The sequence below is a fragment of the Rhinolophus sinicus genome, chromosome 3 (genome assembly GCF_057876585.1).
Source record: "Rhinolophus sinicus isolate RSI-liver-muscle chromosome 3, RSI-T2T, whole genome shotgun sequence".
Classification (NCBI taxonomy): domain Eukaryota; kingdom Metazoa; phylum Chordata; class Mammalia; order Chiroptera; family Rhinolophidae; genus Rhinolophus; species Rhinolophus sinicus.
In genome coordinates this window covers 11319652-11341699 of record NC_142503.1, presented here as the reverse complement: position 1 = coordinate 11341699, position 22048 = coordinate 11319652, and the positions used below count along the sequence as shown (strand labels likewise).

The 22048-nt window shown below is 46.3% G+C and overlaps 1 protein-coding gene across 1 annotated transcript in view; it reads left to right on the top strand.

Moving 5' to 3' along the window:
- The window catches only part of MYO10 (myosin X), a 202110-nt gene that overhangs the window by 92350 nt on the left and 87712 nt on the right, over positions 1-22048 (top strand). The window contains exons 4-5 of the mRNA XM_074329057.2: positions 9973-10160; positions 20965-21099. The gene's annotated coding sequence lies outside the window, so the exon portion shown is untranslated. The remainder of the gene's footprint in view (positions 1-9972; positions 10161-20964; positions 21100-22048) is intronic.

Below are 22048 nucleotides of genomic sequence, written 5' to 3'. Positions count from 1 at the left end.
TAGCACAAGCAGTGTTTTCATACACAGAATTGTGATTCGTTTATATCAAGACGACCTAATGAGAATTTTTTTCTTAAGACATAGATGTAATTAAAAGTGTTCATTACTCACCAGACTTGAACTACTCAACTTTTAGATATTAGGGTCTATGAGGACTTAATAAAAATCTCTAATTCCTATTATTAAGGCATTTCTGTTTTTATAAAACAATAAATGAAAACTAAACTCTGAGCACATGCTCTCAGGATGTATTCCGTAGCCATTTAACTCTTCAGGAGAGAACATTGACAGAAAGCCAACACTCTAATTCTCATTTATCAACCAGGAAACTAGGTCTCTAAATCGTTTGTCCAAGATCCCTACAAATGTATACATTCTTTTAAAGACATGTAAGAATAAATCATTTTTGCTTTTCTCCTCCAAGGTAGAATAATCTAGAAGATGTGTTCATTGATTCATATCGAGCAATTACTGTGGGCTACCTACTGCCTGAAGTTCTAGGAGAAACGACAGTCAAGCAGAGAGGACTCCTATGTCCAAGGCATTTCCCTGTGGGGTTGAGAAGTAATCAGTTGTCAATCAGTCATTACAGATGACAGGTCGTACAAACCAGACTAGAAGGTGAAGGCTAGAGGAATAAGAGATTGGTTAACAGCCTTGCCAAGTGTGTTGAGAGACTTCAATTAAAAAAAAAAAGTCATTTTCAAGCATCGCAGCTACCACTGTAAGCGATTTGCAATTCAGGAGTCAAGAGAAACCATCACTTTAGGGCAAAAAAGGACTAGATACGTAGGGAAATATAATTCCTGTGACACAACATTAACAGCAAAATGATCTGTCAACTTTAGCACTGCATACTTACCCCAAAGAAACTCTGGAATTAACATCTTCCAAAGTAGCTTTTATCAAAATAAAGTGTTTTCTTTGTGTAAGACACTCTCTTTCGTCATATGTCACATGCAATTTCAGAGTCATTTCCGTGCACCCTCAACTTGTGTCCCTGTTCTCCACTCACCTCTTCTTGGACTTTGTAGTAATCATTTAATCTTTGTGTTAGTTTTTTAATTTATGATTTGTGAAAGGTCAGATGTCATAACCCCCATTCCTGACAGGGCTATTTTAAAATGAAAAGTGGCAGCTCTAGAAGCTTTGTTAACTTTTGTGTCTTTCTCCCCGTCTTACTCAGCTGATACCACCGAGTCTTTCTTGAGAAAGCTCCTGCCTGGCACTTGGCACCCTGTCCTTCTGGGCATAGAGGCTGTACAGACTTGGCGTCAGAAGGTCTGTGTCACTCCAGCTTTGCCGCTGGTCCTGTTGGGCTCTGCCTCCTGATGGGCGGCAGCTCTGCTCCTTCCGTAATCGCTTGTGGGGGCCCCTGCCTGATGCCCTAATGCTGAATTCTCTTTCTGGAACTCCAGGTTCTCCATGCCTAAGGCTCCACCTTGCCAGCTTTTCCCATCCTCTGGGGACTTCCAGGTAGGAGCCCTGCTCAGCACGTCAGCTCCCCACCTGGGAGCCCAGCCCAAACTTCCACCTTGAACCTCCTGCACGGAGGCTTGCCCCTGATTGTCTCACCCCTTGGAGACGGTCTGATAAGGGTCCCACCCTGCTCTGTCTCTTCCCCACCACTGGTGAGACCTGGTGAGGACAACTACCCACATCTGTAAGCTTGTAAAGACTCACGGAGTGGCAAGGCAGGTATGTGTCTGGTACAAAGAGACTAGGTGGGTGAGAAAGCCAGAGCTGGCCGTGAAAAGCCCTATGGAGCAGCTGGCCGTAATGACACTACAAAAGAGGGATAAGAGTTGGTTAGAAGGCAAGGCTAGAGACCACACATGAAGATGGAGGAATGAGGGTGTATCTGGTGTGTGCCCTCCCTGAATTGGGGTGAGGTCCCTTTACTGACGGCTCTGGTGTTTGTGGGGGAGCTGTGAGCAGTAAGATGTAAAGGCAGGCTGCGGTCAGGACACCCTTACAGCAATGGTTCTCACCCAGGTGATGCTGGCCCCAGGGGATATTTGGCGATATCCAGAGGCATTTTTGGTTGTCATAGCCAGGGCAGAGAATGATAATGGTGTCTGGTCATGGAGGCCAGGAATGCTGCTAATTGTTCCACAATGCAAGTGACAGCCCCACAACAGAGAACCACCTGGCCCAAGGTGTCAGAAGTAGAAGTGCGAGGTTGAGAAACCCTGCCTCATAGCTAGTCAGTGACATTTGGGCTCGGTGGTATGCAGACTAACTGTCTTTGTTAAAGGTTTTTGAAGAGAGAATTTCCTTGAGAAAAATTTTAGAAGATTTGATAGGAAAGTGATGTGAGGTCAGACGAGAGAGAGCAGAGTCTGAGGGAGAGTTGCAGTAATTCAAGGGTGAAAAGACGAGGGTTTTAGAGCAGCGTACAGATGGTACAGAGCGAGGAAAGAATGGAGGGGAAGGAGGATGGCTTTAATGACTCCCAGCCTTTTCCAGCCCAGATGGCCCCGAGAACATGGCGCTGACAGCCTTGGCAGCACCTCCAGGAGAGGAGAGTGGGAAAGATGAGTTGGGTTTTTGATGCCTGACATACTGTATTCTCTGGAGCCCGGATCATTTCAGACTGTTAGGTACGCAGGCTCTAAACATGGTGTTGACAAGAGCAGATGAGGTTTCTGTTGCATGGAAGGTAAGCCCCGTGTCCAGAGTGGAGGGGTTGGCAAGCAAGGCCTGCCGTGTGGCAGTTCTGTTTTCTGCCGCATGGAAGAGAAGCACATTCTCTCCGTGACAGGGTTGGTCGCGCTCTGGTTCGATGGCATGGAGGAGTCTTCTCTCCCAGCCTGGGAGGGAGGCTCAAAACCACATCAGGAAGAGAGCTGCAGGGAATGTCAGAGCTGGCCTGCAATTATGGTGTTGGAGATGGCTCCAGAGGAAGCCGTGCTCTGTTCCACCCAGCCCTTTGGTTAGTTTGTCGGGCTTGTTGAACAAACAGTGCAGGGATCAGAAGCAAACGAGCCCATTTTAAGAAGCGGAGCCGTGTCTAAAGATAAATGCTCACGTCAGCACAAAAGATGCTTCACAGCTCTGGTATTTATAGGTGTTTCAAAAATACCCTCCTTTGGTGAGGTGGCATTCCAGACCGAATCTGTAAATGTGTTTGATGTGATTCCTGAATTAACTTCGAGCCAAGCGTGTTGTTAGCATTTTTAAAATGCAACCGCCAGTGAAAGACCTGTTGCTTGCAGGAGGCGAGTTCTGTCCTGGTTGCCTGTGGTGTTGGAGCGGACGTACCGTGCCATGGAGTTGACTGTTGAGGACGTGCAAATCAAAATCTGCATTTCATTTCCTTGAGCTGGGTTTTCCCAAAGTAGACTTTTTTTCGGTTTGTTTCCGTTCCTTGCCAAAGCTGGTGTCAAGTAACAGTGTGCCTCTCACGGATTCGGGGATGGCCTGAAGTTCGAAGGTTAGCAATCTTGGCTTGTGTCTCAACCCCGGGAACAGCTGAATTCAGTGTGGTTTGTGAAGGTTTTTTTTGTGTGTTTTTTTTCACATGAAATGAAGAACTGGTGTTGCCAAAAGATGATTGTAACCATCTGTCTGACTATATATGTGTTTTTAAACTTTACCAACCATTTGTGCTCCTGAGTGCCCACTTCCACATCAGCACATGCTGAGGGCAGTTTTGTTTCTGTGATTTTCTTTCTATTCTTTCTTGCCTCTCTTTTGGGTCAGATCCCTTTTGACAAGGAGGGAATTTTAGTCAGAAATTCACTCATTCAACAGAAATGTCACTTCTGAATTTCAGAGCTTGACTTCAGTAACAACTTGAGTTATCTGTTGTGATCTGGTTTCCAGCCAACTTCAGTGCTGAACGGGTTTTCTGAATTGTTGACAAAGGTTTTAATTGTGGTGGCAAAGGATTTTGTTACCGTGTTTCCCCCAAAATAAGACCTAGCCAGACAATCAGGTCTAATGCATCTTTTGGAGCAAAAATTAATATAAGACCCAGTCTTATTTTACTGTAAGACCAGGTATAATGTAATATAATGTAATGTAATAATATAATATAACACCGGGTCTTATATAACTTTTTGCTCCAAAAGACGCGTTAGAGCTGATTGTCTGGCTAGGTCTTATTTCGGGGAAACACGGTATGTAGAAAGTAGTGGCCTAAAGCCTAGGACTCAGTTACGATGTGAGTTTATTTAGTGGGTTAGTGGTCACCTCATGGGACCCCAGCATATCTACATCGATTCAGCCCTGCCCCTGTGTCAGGGTGGGTGCTAGGCCCCAAGGATGCAAAATCACTCTTGTTCACAGTAATCATTTCTTGAAAGATTGGAGAGATGAAACAGGACCTCCCAGTTTACTGGCAAAGGCAGACCCAGCACAGCATTGACAGTAGCTCAGGGTGACAAGTGAATGTGATAAAAGTACTTATGAGGAACTCAGAATGAGCCTCAGAAGGAGAAGATGAGGAGAGGGTCAGAAGAATGACTCCCACCAGAGGCATGAGTCGTGCCGAGTTTTAAAGCATTCCTTGGGGAATTTGGTCAAGAGGAGGGTGGCTCCTTCCTGGCAGAAGAGCAGCATGTGCAAAGACATAACGTCCTGTGACGGGATGCGTGTGTCCAACTGCAGGACATTGGAGATGCTGAAATGAAGGTTGTGTGCAGCTGGCTGGCAAGGTGGTCAGGAGCAGGTGAGGAAGGGCTCTGCGTGCAAGTTAATGACCTTGAATATACTTGTAAAGGCTGTAGGGAACAACTCTAAGCATGAGTTCTGGGAAAACCCACTCTGGCTGCAGGGTGATGGATCAGTGCAGGAGGCATCCAGTCCAGGAGGAGAGGTGCCTGGCAAGCCAGATAGGAAATGATGGCGTCCTGAATCAATCCTGGGAGTGTTTGTACTCCGAAGATACTGGAAGGTAGAATCTAAGTGTTCGATTGAGTTTGGGGGCAAGTAGGCTGCATTGCCATAGGATGATTCCTAGATTTCTGGATCAACTATTTGGGTAGACGGTGGTGCCTTTGTCATGATGGGATTGTGAGGAGAAACATGTTTTGGAGCGCTCACGCTTGTCCACATGGCGTTCAAGCTAAGGGGCATCCAAGTGAAGACACCCGGTGTACAGATCTGTGATTTTAAACTGAAGCTGCATTCACGGCAAAGATTCCGGAAGTGATTCCTTGCCACATTTTGCCAAGATGATGGTAAGAGAAGGAAAGACGGGAGTGGTGGGTGGGAAATGAACCTGGCTAACGGTTCCACTTCTTAACAAGTTCTTCCCTTTAGGAAAGTATGCCGTGGAACCAACTTGAATCAATTTCCCGAGTGCGTTTCACATTACTTGGTCGACATCCAGCTTTTCAGGACCACATGATGAAAAGCAGTTGTGGCTTTATTTTCATTAACAAAAACAATAACCCCCTCCGATTTTTGTAGCCCTTTCACCCACCGTGTTTCCCCGAAAATAAGACCGGGTCTTATACTAAGGTTTGCTCCAAAAGACGCATTAGGGCTTATGTTCGGGGGATGTCATCCTGAAAAATCATGCTAGGGCTTATTTTCCGGTTAGGTCTTATTTTCGGGGAAACAGTAGCAGTTGTGTGAGATAACAGAGGATGTTGTTGTTGATGATGAGAATCGTGGGCCCAGAGGGGTTAAGCAGTGTCCCAGGGACGGGCGCTCCAGGCTGAGGATTTCCAGGTTTGTGACTTGGCTGACCCTTGCTGTCCAGACCATTTGTTCCTGTCGGAATAGCGACTTCCCAACAGTAGCACAGATCCCGCCATATCTACAAGCCACTCAGCATCTGAGGCCACTGGGTCACTTTGTTTTCTTAGTTATACTTGAGTTTTCTTTTTTTTAATTTTTTTTTTATGGAGAGTTAAGAGACTAGGTATTAGAAAACTTTGAATTGATAGATTTTTGGGTTGAAGAAATGCAGTGAGTTTCTCCCAACATTTTTAAGCAGGGGGTGCAGCAGCTGTTCCAGATTATTAACATGGGCAAGGAAATGTATTATTTGGTGAGTTATGAGGAACTTTTCTGACTAGAAAAAAAATTTTTTTATGTGCTTCAAAATAGAATGTACTTGCTATTTCTGAAAAGCCGTTACAACCACCAGGCTATTTATTCTTGTGGAATTTGGAATCCCATATGAAGAAACCAGTAAGTACCTGGTCCCACCTCGTGTTTGAGAGTGGCGTGTGTCCAGAATCTTAACTGCGTGGCGTTATCGTGACCGTTTTTAGAGCGGTAATAATACCTTTTTATAGAGTGATAAATGGTCCAGGCATGCAACAAATGTCTCATAGCTCTTAGGATTTCTTACTATATTTTATTTTGGCTTCACTTGGTGCTTAATTTACAAGTGGGGCCTTCTCCTGCCCCCTCCATTCCCTAGTCACCATTTTTTAATTTACGTTACCTGTTGAACTTGCCTTATTATTCAATGCATCTGTTATTCGTTTAGTGACAAAATCATTCGTGCAAACTGGTGTGTTGAAGGTAGTGGGGGAGGAAAAAAGATGTCTTTGGCAGTAATTATTTTTTGCTGGACCGCTAACATTTCACACTGTGTCTTTCTTTGAATAAACCATTAGGAACTATTGTTGCCGTGTTATTTTACATTTCTGTTTTCGGGAGGTTCAAAGTGCTATTTGGTGTGTGCGTGGGCACAAGCAATAAAAACTCTACGACTACATGAAGACCCTTCAGAGTGCTGAAGGCCCCCCTCTTCTGTAACTGTTATGAGAATAATTCATTAGGTCTTGGGGTGTCCTATCACCTTTTTGCGAGCCACTCAAAGTCTCTTTTCAGATATCCCTGTGGTTGATCCTATAGTTCATGGGAGCTGTTGAGTTTTGAGCTGGAGAGTTAGTTCCGTTTTCTGAAGGTCATCTGTCAAGTGTGGAGCTTGGGCTGAGCATGCGGGACTCTGGGATGTCTGTGAGGAAGGAAATGGAAATCTTCAGCAAGTGAGGCCAAGGCAGCAGAGATGGAGGGAAAGAAGATAGATTCTAGGTTCGTGGAAAGCAGCGCTTACAGGACATGGAGACACTGGCCGCTGATGACAAGGCTGGACGGAGTCTGGCATGATTCCCATTTTGTACATGGTGAGTGGTGAAGGGGTCACGGCAGACCCGCAGTGTGATGTATGGGCGCTACGACCCGAGGGGCCGCACTTACCAGCCTTCACCCGTTTCCTCATCTGTCAGAGGACGCAGAGCCAGGGGCTCTGCCCTGCCCACATCTCAAGGTTATAATGGAGCCAATGAAGGCCTGTGACAGTGTGACTCCGGAGGTAGTATTGTCCTCTGTGCCCCATAATTCTGAAACACCAGGTAAAGTTGTTGTGGAAACATGTAGTCTTAATTGTCATTTCAAATCGGTGACAAGCCTTTTAAAGAAATGACTCAGGTCATTAGTGAGAAGGTGAAATTGTAAAACTTGTGCCTTCATGTTTTAAGAGCCTAGTGTACCCAACTGCTAAAGGGGCGTGTCTTCACAATACAGAGACACTTTATGTGAGGCAAGGTTTCCGATCATCTTAAAAAGTAACAATAAAAAATTGGGTTGTTTCTCTGTACCAGCCAGGCACATGTTTTACACATTGTTTCCTTCTTCTTTTTTTAAATAAGGGATTTCAGATTACTGTGTTTTGGCCCAAATTCAGTCTGGTCGTTTGCTATCCCTGTTGGTTCATGGGAGTCCGTTTACTGAATTTCCTGTCAACCACAACATATGTACTTATTATTTGAACTCTAACGAAGTTATTTCATCCCTGAAAATCTAAATGCCTTCTCTCCTTTCCTAAATGGTCTATAATTTGTCACCAGAGCATTTTTGTTTCTCAATTTGGGTTACAATATGAAGGTGTGTATTCTAAACATCTGATGGAAGTGAAGGACCATGCTGCTCGCTCCTTGTTACTTCGGGATGTGTGCACGTGTGTATCTGGCTTCTTTAAGGTGGTGTGATGTTTTCAAGGTTCGTCTACGTTGTAGCATGTATCAGGACTTCATTTTGTGGTTGTTTTGCGGAGGAATGTTCCATTGTATCTCTATGCCCCATCTCGTTTACCCGTCTATCTGATGATCGACGTTTGGGCTCTTCCCACCTTGAGGCTCTCATGAATAATAACGCTGCTCTATCTTTGTTGGAGTACCTGTTTTTAATTCTTTGGGGCATATACCTAAGTGGAATCGTTGGGTCATATGGTAATGCGTCTTTTATGTTTTTAACCTTTTTTGGTTCAGTATATTTCCAGAACTCATTACAGACCCCCTTCCATTTGAAAACAGTTACATGGAACATACGATACTTTGCCTGATGTGCCTGGCAGTCACTGTGAATATAAATGACGACAAATTGCTGTAATAGGGTACAGATGCTCTCAGGATGTTTGGACTCTCTGTCTCGTGGTCCTGCTTTGCTTTTTCTCTGCTGCATTGCCAAGCCTTGCCAGTGAATGGGAGAAGAGGAGGCTCTGGAATGAGGTTGTCTGGGTTCACATCTCAACTCTGCCACTTCCTGGCTTTGTGACCGTACACAGAGTTGTCTCTCTGTGCCTCAGTTTCCCCATCTGAAAAGCATGGCTAGGAATACTTGGAACCTCCCAGGGTTATTGTGAGTGTTAAAGAGGCCAGGCCCTCTGTATTAGGCCGCTTGCGCGGCCATAGCAGAATATCACTGACTGGGTGGCTTAAAGGACAGGAATTAAGTTTTTCACAGTTCTGAAGGCTAGAAGTCCAAGATCAAGATACCCGGTAGGGTTGCTTCCTCCTGAGGCATCTCTCCTTGGCTTGCCAGTGGCCACTTGCTTGCTGTGTCCTCACATGGTCTTATCTGTGCGCACAATCTGTGGTGTCTCTCTGTGTGTCCACATTTCTTCTTACGAGAACACTAGTCAGATTGGATTAGGACCCATCCTAATGGTTAATTTAAATACCTTTGAAGGCCCTACCTCCAATCCAGAATAATCCTATTCTAAGGGACTGGGGATTTAGGGCTTCAACATGGGAATTGGGGGTGGTGGGAGCACGGTTTAGCCCACAGCGCTCCTGAAGCCCTTGCACAGCACATGCACCTAAAAGCTGGCCGGTGGGTGGTGGTGGTTACCGGACTCTACTTCTGCCCCATGAATTGGCCTCGTCAGCTGTGTCTGAGCCTGGGAACCTGATAACCAAACGTGGCTAGCATTTCTCACAGAAGTACGAGTGAAGACTTATGTCCCTATGGAGGGGACAAAGGGCATTCCACGTTCATAACTCAGTAGCCACTGTTTCGCTGCTCTGAAGATTTTGCTTAATTTCTGGCCTGGCTTGTGTTCCAGAAAGGTAAGCGTGTCAGTCAGCCAAGTTCCAGATGAGCAATGGGGCACTTCAGGAGGCATTTGAGATGACTGAATACCTAGTACTTTCAAAATGGTTAAATATGCATAACATAAACTTTACCATTTTGACTATTTTGAAGTGTTACAATTCAGGCATTAAATACATTCACAATGGTATGCAACTATAACATGCCTCCAGAATGTTCTCACCGATCCAAACAGAAACCGTGTACCTGTTCAACAGTAACTCTCCTTCCTCCCTCCCCTTAGCCCCTCTGCTCTGCTTCTCTTGTTGTTTCTTGAATCCTGCCAGTTCATAATAAACACCTGCCAAGGACGCGGTGACAGGGATTTGGGCCTGGCCTGCTTCAGCATCTTCTGTACCTTTCACTGTAAGCTGTGTTTGAAATGGCTTCCTTCACTCGTACGGAATGACGATCCTGTGCCGAAAAGATACGGGAACAGTGTGTGCCGTGGGACACAAAAGTCATCTTCCCCCTTAGCTTACACTCAGGTGGATTCTGTTTAAAGCCTGGGCGTCAGTGAGATCCAGACTCTCTCTGTCCCTGTCCCAGCGTGGGTGGAGGTGCAAAGCTCTTGCCCACGGACACCCCCACCCCCCCAGTGCTGTGTGTGACCCGCTGCCCCTGTGCTTGCAGACCTACATCGGCTCCATCATCGCCTCCGTGAACCCCTACAAGACCATCAGCGGCCTGTACGAGCGCACCACCATGGAGCGCTACAGCAAGTGTCACCTGGGGGAGCTCCCCCCCCACATCTTCGCCATCGCCAACGAGTGCTACCGCTGCCTATGGAAGCGCCACGACAACCAGTGCATCCTCATCAGGTAACCGGCACCCACAAGGCTGGCGGAGGGCTGCCCTGGGGACACTGCAGAGCCAGCGTCCGAGCCCACCTGCTGGTGCTGTCTCCACGAGCAGTGCCTTCCCAGCCAGCCAAACACCTGCATCTAGATTATTCGAGATGGAATCGCCCGCATTGAAGAATTTTTTTTTTTTAAGATTTTATTGGGGAAGGGGAACAGGACTTTATGGGGAACAGTGTGTACTTCCAGGCCTTTTTTTCCAAGTCAAGTTGTTGTCCTTTCAATCTTAGTTGTGGAGGGTGCCGTTCAGCTTCAAGTTGTTGTCCTTTCAGTCTTAGCTGTGGAGGGCGCAGCTCAGCTCCAGGTCCAGTTGCCATTTTCTAGTTGCAGGGGGCATAGCCCACCATCCCTTGCAGGAGTCGAACCGGCAACCTTGTGGTTGAGAGGACGTACTCCAACCAACTGAGCCATCCGGGAGCTCAGCGGCAGCTCAGCTCAAGGTGCCGTGTTCAATCTTAGTTGCAGGGGGCGCTGCCCACCATCCCTTGCAGGAGTCGAGGAATCGAACTGGCAACCTTGTGGTTGAGAGCCCACTGTCCCATGTGGGAATCGAACTGGCAACCTTCGGAGTTAGGAGCATGGAGCTCTAACCGCCTGAGCCACCGGGCCGGCCCCTGAAGAATTTTTAATGCTTTTAATTGGATGCTCCTAAAGCGTACATTTGAATTGGCTATAGAAAAGGGACTGCTAGGCATACGCGTGTGTTAAGGGAATGGTAAAAGGGAATGCTTATTTTATTTTTTTGGTGACAGAGAAGGGTCTTAGCATACATATTTCAGCTCAGTCTTCTTTATTAAAATAAATGACCAGAAGCCCCACGATCAAACATGTATTACTAGGAACGGTCTAAAAAGGAAATAGAATCTAGTTTTCTTTAAAAATAGTTCTTAATTTTTATTAAGTAATTCAAATTGGCCTCATCCCCTATATTCTAGTGACGTCTTACTGGATCTACTTACTTATTAATTATTTATATTGGAATCCCAGTCTCCTGACGCTCAGAACACCCCTGGATGGTCTCCAAGGCAGGCGTGCGCTGAAGGTCACTCTCAGTGAGGTTGCCATGGAGTCGCCAGGCACTCCATTCAGTGGTCCTGCAGGCACTCACTCACGGAGGTGGCTGTCACTGAGAACCAACATCGCACTCGACAGAACTGCCGGAGTGAAAGGAGATTTTGACGTCTGTTTTAGTTGACTTTCTAGTCCCAACTTGTGGCAAGATAATGATATTATTTCAAGAGGCAAGGGGTGTTTGGATTTGGGGAGGGTGACAACTGAGACTCCACCACCCCCTCCAGGTTTCCGATTCAATGGAAGTCAGGCCCAGGAGACAGATGGACAGCCATATGGCAGCTTTAGACCTCCAGCCAATCAGGTTTGCCGAAATTGCAGCCCCCAAATTAGACCCACCTGGTCATAGGTACAGGCAGGTAACTGGTGGCCACAGTCACTGTGGGAAACCGCTTCCTAGATGAGCACCCCAGCCCTTCCCCCTGTGTCACCTGTCAGATAAGCCACTCCTGTGGGAGTGTGGGGGTGGGCAGGCATGCCAGAGGACACCCCTCATTGAAACCCCAGGGAAGGAAAATGGAGGCACCCCCAGCCGAGGATATTTGGGAGATGCTCACACTGCCTGGTGTGGTAGCTGATTGGAGATGGGTAAGAAATAACGGCTAACCTGGTTTTGAAGGGTTGACTGTGTCATGGACTCCGTGCCAAGAACTTTTCAGGCATCAGCTCATGGAAACCTTCCAACAGCCCTTTGCTCTGTGTGATACCTACAGGTGCCGTACACAGAAACCTGCTGTCAGGGACTGTGTTCTGACCCGCTGTCTTAACCCATAACTCTCGTGGTCCTTGCTTTGTATTATAGCAAATCAGAATTACATGAATAAGACAGAGCAGTGCCTTTCTCATTCCTGTTTCCTTCTTCCCCACCCCTACCTCTCAGCCTACCCCTGTCTGCCTCTCTCTTTAAAGGGAGGGAAGCATCTGGGCTGGTATGGTCTCTTCTCTCTGTCACCTTAACGGTGCTAATGAGCTGGGCAGTGGAAACCGCTTGAGGGACTGTCGATTTATTCAATTAAGTAAATGTGAATGATTATAACTCGCAGTTCATCAAAATGAAGCTACTTGCTTAATATGTAAACAGAGCCTTGGGAGTCACATTCCCGATAAAGTAACTTGCCTTGTGACTAGAAGCACTATTTGTGGGTTCATTCAGATGATGTCACTGAAATTCAAACGTTAGAACTTCGATCACTATTTCAGCATGCAGAATCTAATTTAATAAGCTGAACAGAAAGAGAACTTAATCTATTTTAAGAAGATCAAATTGTTTTCTACACTGAGGTGCCTAAATATTTGCCATTGACAATTGTGCGTATTATTGTACTTTGAGTGGAAAGAATGAGAGCGTGGTTAGTGTACCAGTCGCTAGACAGGGCAGCTTAGGGAGAAAGTAAAAAAATCAAATGAGGTCATGTATGTGTGTGCATGTACATGTGCGTGTGTGTAATAAAACGGAAAGGGGTTGGCATTTTCACGCCAAAGACTGTGGTCTTTAAAAGTCAGGTGGAACGGGTGGGGAAGGGAGGGGGCGTGGATCCCAAGCAGAAAGCCCCCATTGTGTAATGCTGACGTGAAAAGAGTAACTGTATTTATCTAAATTAACTCAGGAAACAGAGTATTTAAGAATAGATGTCTCATTAAAATGTGTTTTGGTTTTTAATAGCTCTTTCCAGCAGTTTTTTTAGTGGGGGAGGGGGCTGTGGGAATTAAGAGAAAATTGATTATAAAAATTGCAGGGTCCTGGAGCCCTATTTAGATTTCCTCAGGTATGGTCTGCCCCCTGGTGGCTACAACGTGTTTTACTGCTTTGTAAACCTCTCATGCTGATGCATTTTAAATCAGGAAACGAGCCTGTTTGGAAGGAGACAGGACTTCCTAGATCAGTTTTTCTCTCACTTTATGAGCCCACATCTCTTGGCCAAGGTCCCCGGCTAGTTGGTGGCAATGCCACGTCTCCAGGCTTCTAGTCCAACCCTCTTTCGTTGGTCTCACTTTCAAGTTGTTATCTCTCTGAAGCTCTAGTTTTATTTTAACTTTCTGTGCACGTTTAAATGAATGCTTATGCTATTATAGTTTCTAAAATATAAATATGTAAGTTTAAAACTTCCTGGAATATTTTTTTCTTCTAACTGACCTGGTCAGCCTTTGATCTTGGGTGAGCTAGTGCATTTCGCATTGACTTCAGTTTTTCATACATTGTATTGGACAGACAGTGGTTAGCTGATGATGGCCTTTTAGTACATATGATCTTTTAAACTATATAGGGCAGGTGAGGCCTCTGGCTAATTCGCCTTTGCCCAGGACAGTGTCTGGTGGAAGACCAGTCTTCAATCAGAGGACGGATAGAGGAGCAACTGTTGGTTTAGGACCTCTGCTTGCTTTGCACGTTTTGGTTTTCCAAAACGGGAGCTATTTCTATTTCTGGTAATATATTGAGAAATGATTGGATTGGAATAGTGAGCAGAACTCGCGTCCTGGATCAGAAAGCTACCAACCAGAATAAGGCGAGGGGCATGTCTTAAGCTCATGTGATAAGGCAGGTGACCGTGCTAAGCTTTGGGGATTAAAAACATCAAAGAGAATAAGACCCAATCACTGCCCTTCAGGAACTTCTGCTCTGATGGGAAGAAACTGATATAAATAAGTGATTTCGCTGCAGCTTGCCACATGGTACCGTGGAAATACGTGTGTGTGGCTGCTCAGAGGAGGTGGTGGTGGTTGACCAAGAAAGAACCAAGACAGTATTTCATAGAGAACGTGACGTGTGACTGTGAGTTCAACAATACGTAGGAATGCCGCTGGCATGGGGCGGGGGGACGGCACAGAGAAACAGAGATGTTTGGAAAAACAACGGTAAGTACGAAACGGAAGGTATGCTTCCAAGGCAATGGGGTTTGCTAAGGGACATGAAGGAGCTGGAGAAAGACCACGGACGGGAACTGACATTTATTGAGAAAGACTGATTGGTGTGTGATCCTCGGAGAAGCCCAAGGCGCATTTTCTGTGGGGAAGCTGAGGCTCAGAGCTGTTGAGTGACTTGCCAAAGAGACTTCAGCTCTGAACAACAGACAGGAATGGAACTTGAGTCTCCCTGGGTTCACTTCAGGACAGAATCCGAATGCCTGGTACAGGGTTGCACCTTAAGGGCTTTGTCCTGCGTGCGAAGAAGACCTTTGGACTCAGTCCTGCATGCAGTAGAGAAGTCTTCTGCAGGCAGCAGAGGGACTGATGTGTGCTTTGAGAAAATCATGTGACTCAGGGGGATTTGATTCACGGTATGGCGGTGTCTGTCAGGTGTCAGAAAGCGTATTCTGTAAAGGGCCAGGGAGTACATTCGTCAGCCTTTGTGGGTGAGACCGTCTCTGTAACAACCACTCAACTCAGCCCTTGGCGTGCAGACACGCTCATGATGCGCAAACGAGCCGCTGGGCTGAGTTCCAATAAAACTTTATTTACAAACACAGGCAGCAGGGAAGATGAGGGGGCCGTAGTTTGCTGACACCTGCCCTGGACTGAGAGGCTGGCCTGGGGGTGGATGAAGGGCGCTGTTCACATTAGAGGCCCTCCTTCCTTTGTGTCCTCTTCCACTGTCCTGGGGACGTTGCTCTATCTTTGAGTTTCCCTGCCCCTGATTCTTTGACCTCTTCCTTTCTCCTGGATCATTGGCGTTCTCATTCAAAAATTTTCAGTATGTCCCATCTTTAAAAAAAAAAGAGAAAAGCAGCTTTGGTTCCACACACCCCCTTACTTACCCCACACGATCCCCCCCGCCCCCCGTCTCCACGATGCTCCATCACTCTGGATTTCTTCCTCGTCCTCTGGGCACCTCCTCCTCTCCTAACCAACCTGCCTTTCCTTCTCGGGTCTTCATCACCTCCCAGACTTAAGCGCTTCCCCACCATTTCTCCTCTGAGTTCCACACGTCCATCCACGTTCCCCTCAGGTGTCCTCACAGAGATGTCTCCTGGGCATCTCAGGGGTGGCATGTCCTAAATTCATTCTCATATTCTCCCAGAAGTGGGCCCCTCCTCACGCTCCTCATTCTCAGCAAGTGGACTCGCCCTCTTCTGCGGTCCCAAGCCTGCCTGAGATCAACGTGTCATTCTTGGATCTAGAAAGCATCTCCCCGAAATTAAGGGAAAAGTACATGAAGTAAAGTGTACTGACCTGACCTATGCAGCTTGTTGAGTCTTGACAAATGTGTACACCTGTGGAGCAACACCCAGCTCATCGTGCTCACAAGCTGCCCAGCCCTCTGGAGTCATTCCCCACGGTCCCTGTCACGTGTCAGCCGCCCTCCTGACCGGGCCATTAGCTGTCCCTTCCTTTCTCCGTCCACAGGCTGTGCTGAGGCTTCTCACCTCTCACCTCTGCTGCCCTCTCTCTCATTACTCTTCTTCCCTCACAGCTCGTCTCCCCGCTTTCTCGCTCGCCTCCCTCCATCCTTTCTCCACGCTCCATACTCCACCCAGAGCAGTTCCTTAAAGCCTTGAACCTGATCATGCCACCTTCTTGCTTAAAAGTGGTCTTAGGACTTCCATTCTATCTACAAAAAATTCTCCAAACTTTTAATATGGCCTACGGAACCCCACATCAGTGCTTTGGGTTCGTTTTCTTTCCTTCGTTTTCACCACGGTCTTTATGAAGCTTTTTTAACAGTATACGCTCATTTCAGTTCATCTGGCTGAACATGTTTTCTCCGAAGCCCTTGTTTGTGTTTGCAATCGTGTTGGCGCCAAGGGTTAAGGCTGTAATTGCCCTCGGCTAATGAGAAAAATGTAGGACTGTATCTGTAAGTGATGTGTTTGCTCTAAGTGACGGTGAAATAACATCGTAATTGCGGCACGAGTTACTGTTTTACAGGGACTGGAGTAAGGCAGGAGGTGGAATAAATGAGTCACCACACTGCCCATGGTAGAGTAGGAGGGCCAGGCTCACGGGAGAAGCAGGAAGGCTGTCGCGGTGCAAAGAGCTCTTCAGTTTGAGTAAAACGCCATCAGTCAGAGACCTACATGAGTCTTGGTAACTTGGCTTTTATTGGTGGTGTATTTTCTTTGTCTTTAATTCTTAAATTTATTTTGGCTTTATAGTTCTATAATTATGATAAAAGAAGTATATACCTAGTGTTATATATATAAATATATTAAAAATGTTATATATGCTACATATTATATTGCATATATTATTTAATCCACCAAGCAGTTAATTCTGACACTATCTACCTGGAGAGCACATCAAATCCCACAGGTTAAGGGCTCAGCCCTACAAGCCTTCCCCCCACCACCACCCCCCACTTCAGATGCCAATCGCAAGCATATCCACGTTGTCACCTGTGCATGTAATTGACCAGCCATAGATTGGCGGTTCCAAGCACCGTCTCCTTGGGTGCCATTAATTTGCTAGAGCAGCTCCCAGAACTCAAAGAAACAGTTTACTTTCCTGATTGCCAGAGAGCAGAGGCATAGGAGGAGGTATGGGGGAGGGGCTCGAGCTTCCACGCCCTCTCCAGGCGGCTGCTCCCAGCACCTCCTGTGGTCACCAACCTGGAAGCTCTCCGAACCCCATCCTTTTGGGATTTTATGGAGACTTTATTACATAGGCACCACTGATTAAATTCTTGGCCATTGGAGACTGAACTCAATCTCTAACCCTTCTCCGCTCCCCAGAGGGAGTGGGAGAAACTGGAAGTTCCAACTCACTAATCAGCGGTTGGTTCCTCTTGCAACCAACCCCCCAATCCTGGGGGGGGGGGGGCGGTAGGCGAGGAACTTTCCAAAAGTCACCTCATTAATAGAAGAGACCTTTATTGCTGTCGTCACTAAGGAAATCTGAAGGGTTTTAGGAGCTCTGCCAAGACGAAGACCAAGAATATATTTCTTCTTCTTATATAAACCACAATATCACTCGTGTATAACATGCAGCATATAATGTATTATAGATGTCATATATGTCATTATAATGATAGTTAATTTGAAAGTGTTGGGGGGGGCACATTGTGATTCATGATCTTCCCCACCCCCCCACTTCCCTATTTAAAGGACCAGTTCCATTCTTCACTGGAAAACAGTGGCCCCCCCATTCCCATGGGACCCCATTCCTGGGCTGTGTCTGTACAGGCTGCTTTTCCTTCTTCCAAGGCAGCCAGGAGTTTTCCTCTTGCAGCGTCTCCCTCCCCTCCCCTCCAGTTTTCACCCAGTTAACTCCCATGCATGTCTTTATATTTCAGTCTAAATGTCTGAATGTTTTCCCGGAGCAATCTCTACTTGAACCCTTACCACTATCTAAAGTATCTCCTGAGATCTATATTTGACAGCATTAACCATCATGTGTGACTCTGTGTGATGCCTCTTTCTGCTGTGAGGTCACAGACAAATGCCATCCGTGGCCACTTTGCTCACGACTTAGTGTAGCCGGATGCATAGTAGGCACACGATTATTTAGGGAGGGAAGGAATCCCGGCAGAGATGCTCTTTGTCTATGGCTTCAAAGGTCACATTGCTTTGACCCTCAATAAATTGTCTTTGTGGGGAATATTAAAGTCACAGGCGGATGGGGGAGGAAGACAGTGTTAGGTAAAAGCCTATGACCTGGATATCAATGTCTGGGGACATCGGCATAGTTCTGCATTTTAACAACTTGTGAGTTATTTGCTTTTACTCTTTGCCTTGTTCATGTAACATTTCCATGGCCCCAGATACAGTAGCTGCCACTTCTTATCTCCTGGTGCAGTCCTGTCCGAATTACGTGAAACTGCCTTCAAGAGTGGTAGTTCCCAAAGCTGGCTTCAGGGTAGAATCATCTGGAAAATTTTAAAAAATACTGATGACTGAGTTCTCCCCTTGTAGGACTCAGATCAGGGACCTGTTAGGTGGCTTTGCCGTGCAGCCGAGGCTGAGAACTACTGTTCTCAGAGCGCTGCAAATCTGAGTATTATTTTTGTTTCAAGTTTTACTAATATATCAAAAAAGACATACTTAAAGGACGTGCTTGAAGACGGGCTGCTCCAATGAGAAAAACTGTGTCTGAAGGGTCATACAGATCGAGGGCCATGACGGATTAATGACAATGAGTCCTGCGTTTTCCTCTCCTCGACCCAGTCTTTGCTGTTCAGTTTGACCGGTGTCTTCTCCGAGACTATATTTTTGTCGTGTTGTGCTGGCTCATTGCTATAAAACAGCCCCCACATCTCAGGGTGTAACACAGGCATGTGTATTTCTTGCTCATTTCTCAGCACCCCCTGGGAAGCTGAGAGACTTGACTCCACAGGTTACTTGTTTTGGAGATGAGTCATCCATAAGGTACCCAGATGGCAAGCATGGCAGATAGAGCCCACAGGACCAAGAAGGGGCATTTTAGCCACCAGATGTGGACATGGCACGTGTCTGGCTCAGTTGTTCAACTGCTCTCTTGTTCAGTTGGCCACATGCAGTCCCTGTACTGTGGCTGTCCCACTATAAAGGAGGGTGAAATGTCGTCTGCTTCTGTGTGCCTGAGGGTAAAGAGGTGGGATGGGGGACCCATGATGTTATTTCTGCCTCACATGTTTTAACCACAGAACTTATCCCTTTAAGTGCTGTTTGCTTTAACATAATTCAATCAACAACTGCTAGGTAGATGTATATAATTTTTAAATATCAACAATTACTTACATCTCTTCTTGCAATTTTATCTTAGTTTCTATGTTCCTCATGCAATGCATCCTTACTGAATACCTCCTGTGTGCCAGCCACTGGGCTAGGCAGGTGCCCGTTAGGCAGAGATGAATGCTAACTCTCTGCTGGGAAGATTCTGGTTACTGATAACAGAAAACCCAGCCAAAGTTGGCCTAACTTGCATAGGCCTTTATTATCTCAGACAACATGAGACAGGGCAATTTCAGGGCTATGGATTCAGACACTCCCGCTGGATGCTTCTCTGATTTTCTTGGCTCTCACTTTCTGATCTCAAGATAGGTGTGGATTCCCAGGTATTTGTTGTCTGCAGGAAGGGGGTGCGTTTCTGCCTGTTTTCTTGTGTGCGTGCAAACCTCCCCAGGACTCCTCAGCACACTTGACTTTAAGTCTCTGGATGAAAGCCTGACACCGGCCCACAGCCAACCCTATCACTTGCAAAAGGAATGGAATTACTGCCCTTGGCCCACACCGATGGAGATTCCCCCTGGGCCTGGGTACCCCGCAGGGCGCGGAAGGTGTCACTTCTTGTCCTTTATTACATGTGCTTAAAAAGAGGGATTTTAAAGCACCAAGGTTGCTGGTTCAATCCCCGCATGGGCCACTGTGAGCTGCGCCCTCCTTAAAAAAAAGGAGGGGGATTTTGCTGATAACATGGTGAATGATTAAATACACCATGTTTTCAGAAAAATTCCTCTTTCATAGTAACTTTCCAGATCTTGGCACTCAATGAGGTCTTCTTTACAACCTGTGTGGAGCTCACCTGTTTCTCTCACACATTTAGCGATGATTAACTTGCTGCCTTGTGATATTGTTGGTATTGCTGTGCGGTTCCTATGTCCTTGGTTTACTTTTCTTCTAAGTTCCCTGCCTTTTTTACTACCTCTATTCTCCCCTAGTACCACGCACGCCGCCTCACACAATACTGGTTTTTCTCCTTCCAAATCTCTCCCATCTTCATGCCTTGCTCTCCATCACCAGCCCATTTGTACTTGTCCAGGACCTACCATCACGCGCCTGGATTGGAACAACAGCTGTCTCCAGAGGGACCCCTCACTCCTGGAGCATGACCTCCAGAGCTGTGTTCTTTCCAGGCGACCTTGATGAGCTGTCTTTGCCTCTGAACCATGAAACGCGGTCTGTTAGCCCTTTCTTCTCTACCGCCTCTACTCTCAGTCCCACTGGCCTAACCAGAATCCTCCTCCCTTACTCAACTTCCCAAGCAACTCTGGCTTCTGCGCTGTCACTCACACTGTCATCTTACCCCCAGTCCTTCCCCAGCCTTCCTTTTTACCTGGCTAGTGTTTGCCAGTCCTGTAAGTCCCAGCTGTGCCTTCTTTCCTTCTCGCGTTGCCCACCCCCCTGTGTTGCTTTGTTGGCTTTTCCTTAGACGTCGCCCCCAAAGCCACCAAAGCGGGGTCTCTGCAGGATTGTGGATTCAGACAGACCTGGTGTTACATTCTGACTCAGAAGCTGAGCCGCTGCCTCCTCCTCACGGGACTGTCATGCGAAAAAAACGACTCAGTGATAGCTGAGTGCCCGCAAGTTCTTCCCTCGTCCCTCAGTATTTATAAACGATTGAATTTATGTGCACATGTACCAGCTTTTCGTTTCCCACGTCCTGCCGACATGTTTCTTCATGTAACACATTTTGCCTGCGTGCCTGCCTCCAGCCCGGCGCAGTTCGGGTACCTGGGATACTCCTCGTGAGCAAAACGAAGGTCCCAGCTCTTGTAGACCTTCATCTCACAAAGACACCATCCACCTGATGACCTTAGCTTCATAAAGATAGTTCTGTGTACCAAGAAGGGGCATTCGTGACACCAGAAACACAGTGGCCAGCGAACAAAGGATTTCTGCTTCCCTCAAACACAGCTCTTGAAACAGGCATTTTGAGCTCCGTTTTCCTCACCTTTCAACAGTTGTGTAGTGGATGCATTGCAGTGACCTTGGCCAAGCTGGGTTTCGTTTTGTTTTTTTTCATTATACTTAGAAGCACAAACGTCTGCATTTTTGTCTTTCAGTGGCGAAAGCGGGGCAGGTAAAACCGAAAGCACTAAATTGATCCTCAAGTTTTTATCCGTCATCAGTCAACAGTCTTTGGAACTGTCTTTGAAGGAGAAGACATCCTGTGTTGAACAAGCCATTCTTGAAAGCAGGTATTTCTTTATCGTGTTTCTTGTTTCCAACTAATAAGATTCACTTTCCTCTCCACGTGGCTTATTGGAGGAAGAGTTAAAATTAGTGTTTTCTTTTTTTCTTGGCTTCTCTTTTACCATTAAGGAAAAGTCTTGACATGCAGATAGCAATTTCTAATAACACTCTGACCCTGGGCCAGGTTTGAGTTGGCGAGGGAGTGGCTCCGAGGACCATTCTGCAGCCTTCTCCTTCCCGAGAATCCTTGGCTAGCTTTTTGGATGCCTTGTTATCGGCAGAAATTTCAGCCTCCAGCCACCTGTAACAGTGGGCTTAGCACGGAGATGGGCAAGGCTCTGTTCAGCCCTTTGGAAACACCATAAAGCAAACAGCATTTTTGTAGCCTCATGTGGCAGAGGATCAATGATGCGTTCGATGGCAGTGAAGCCTCGGGACTTTGAAAGAGGGCTGTGTGGTCAGGTATCTGAAGTTTTATTTAAAATATGCGGTTAGTTGCCCAGTGTCTGCCTCGTGCCTTATAAGATTTTAGAACTGATAAGAACTTTACAGATCCTACTGTGTGGAAATTAGTCTAGGGGTCTGCAGGCTACAATCTGATACCTATATATATCCTGCAGCCTGTTTTTGGTGGTGTTTTTGATGTTGTGTTTTTTTAAATATGTATTATTCAAACTTTATTTTTTTAATTGTAATAAAATATACATAACATAAAATTGATAACTTTAAACATTTTTCAGTGCACAGCTTAGTGGCATTAAGTACATCCACACTGTTATGCGACTGTTTCCACCATTTGTCTCCAGGATGTTTTCATCTTCCTCCGGCAGCCTGTTTTTATAAATAAAATTATATTGGAACGTAGACACTCATTTGTTTACATATCATTTATAGCTGCTTCAAGCTTTAGCAGCAGATCTGAGTAGTTGCAACAGAGACACCCCCACACACACA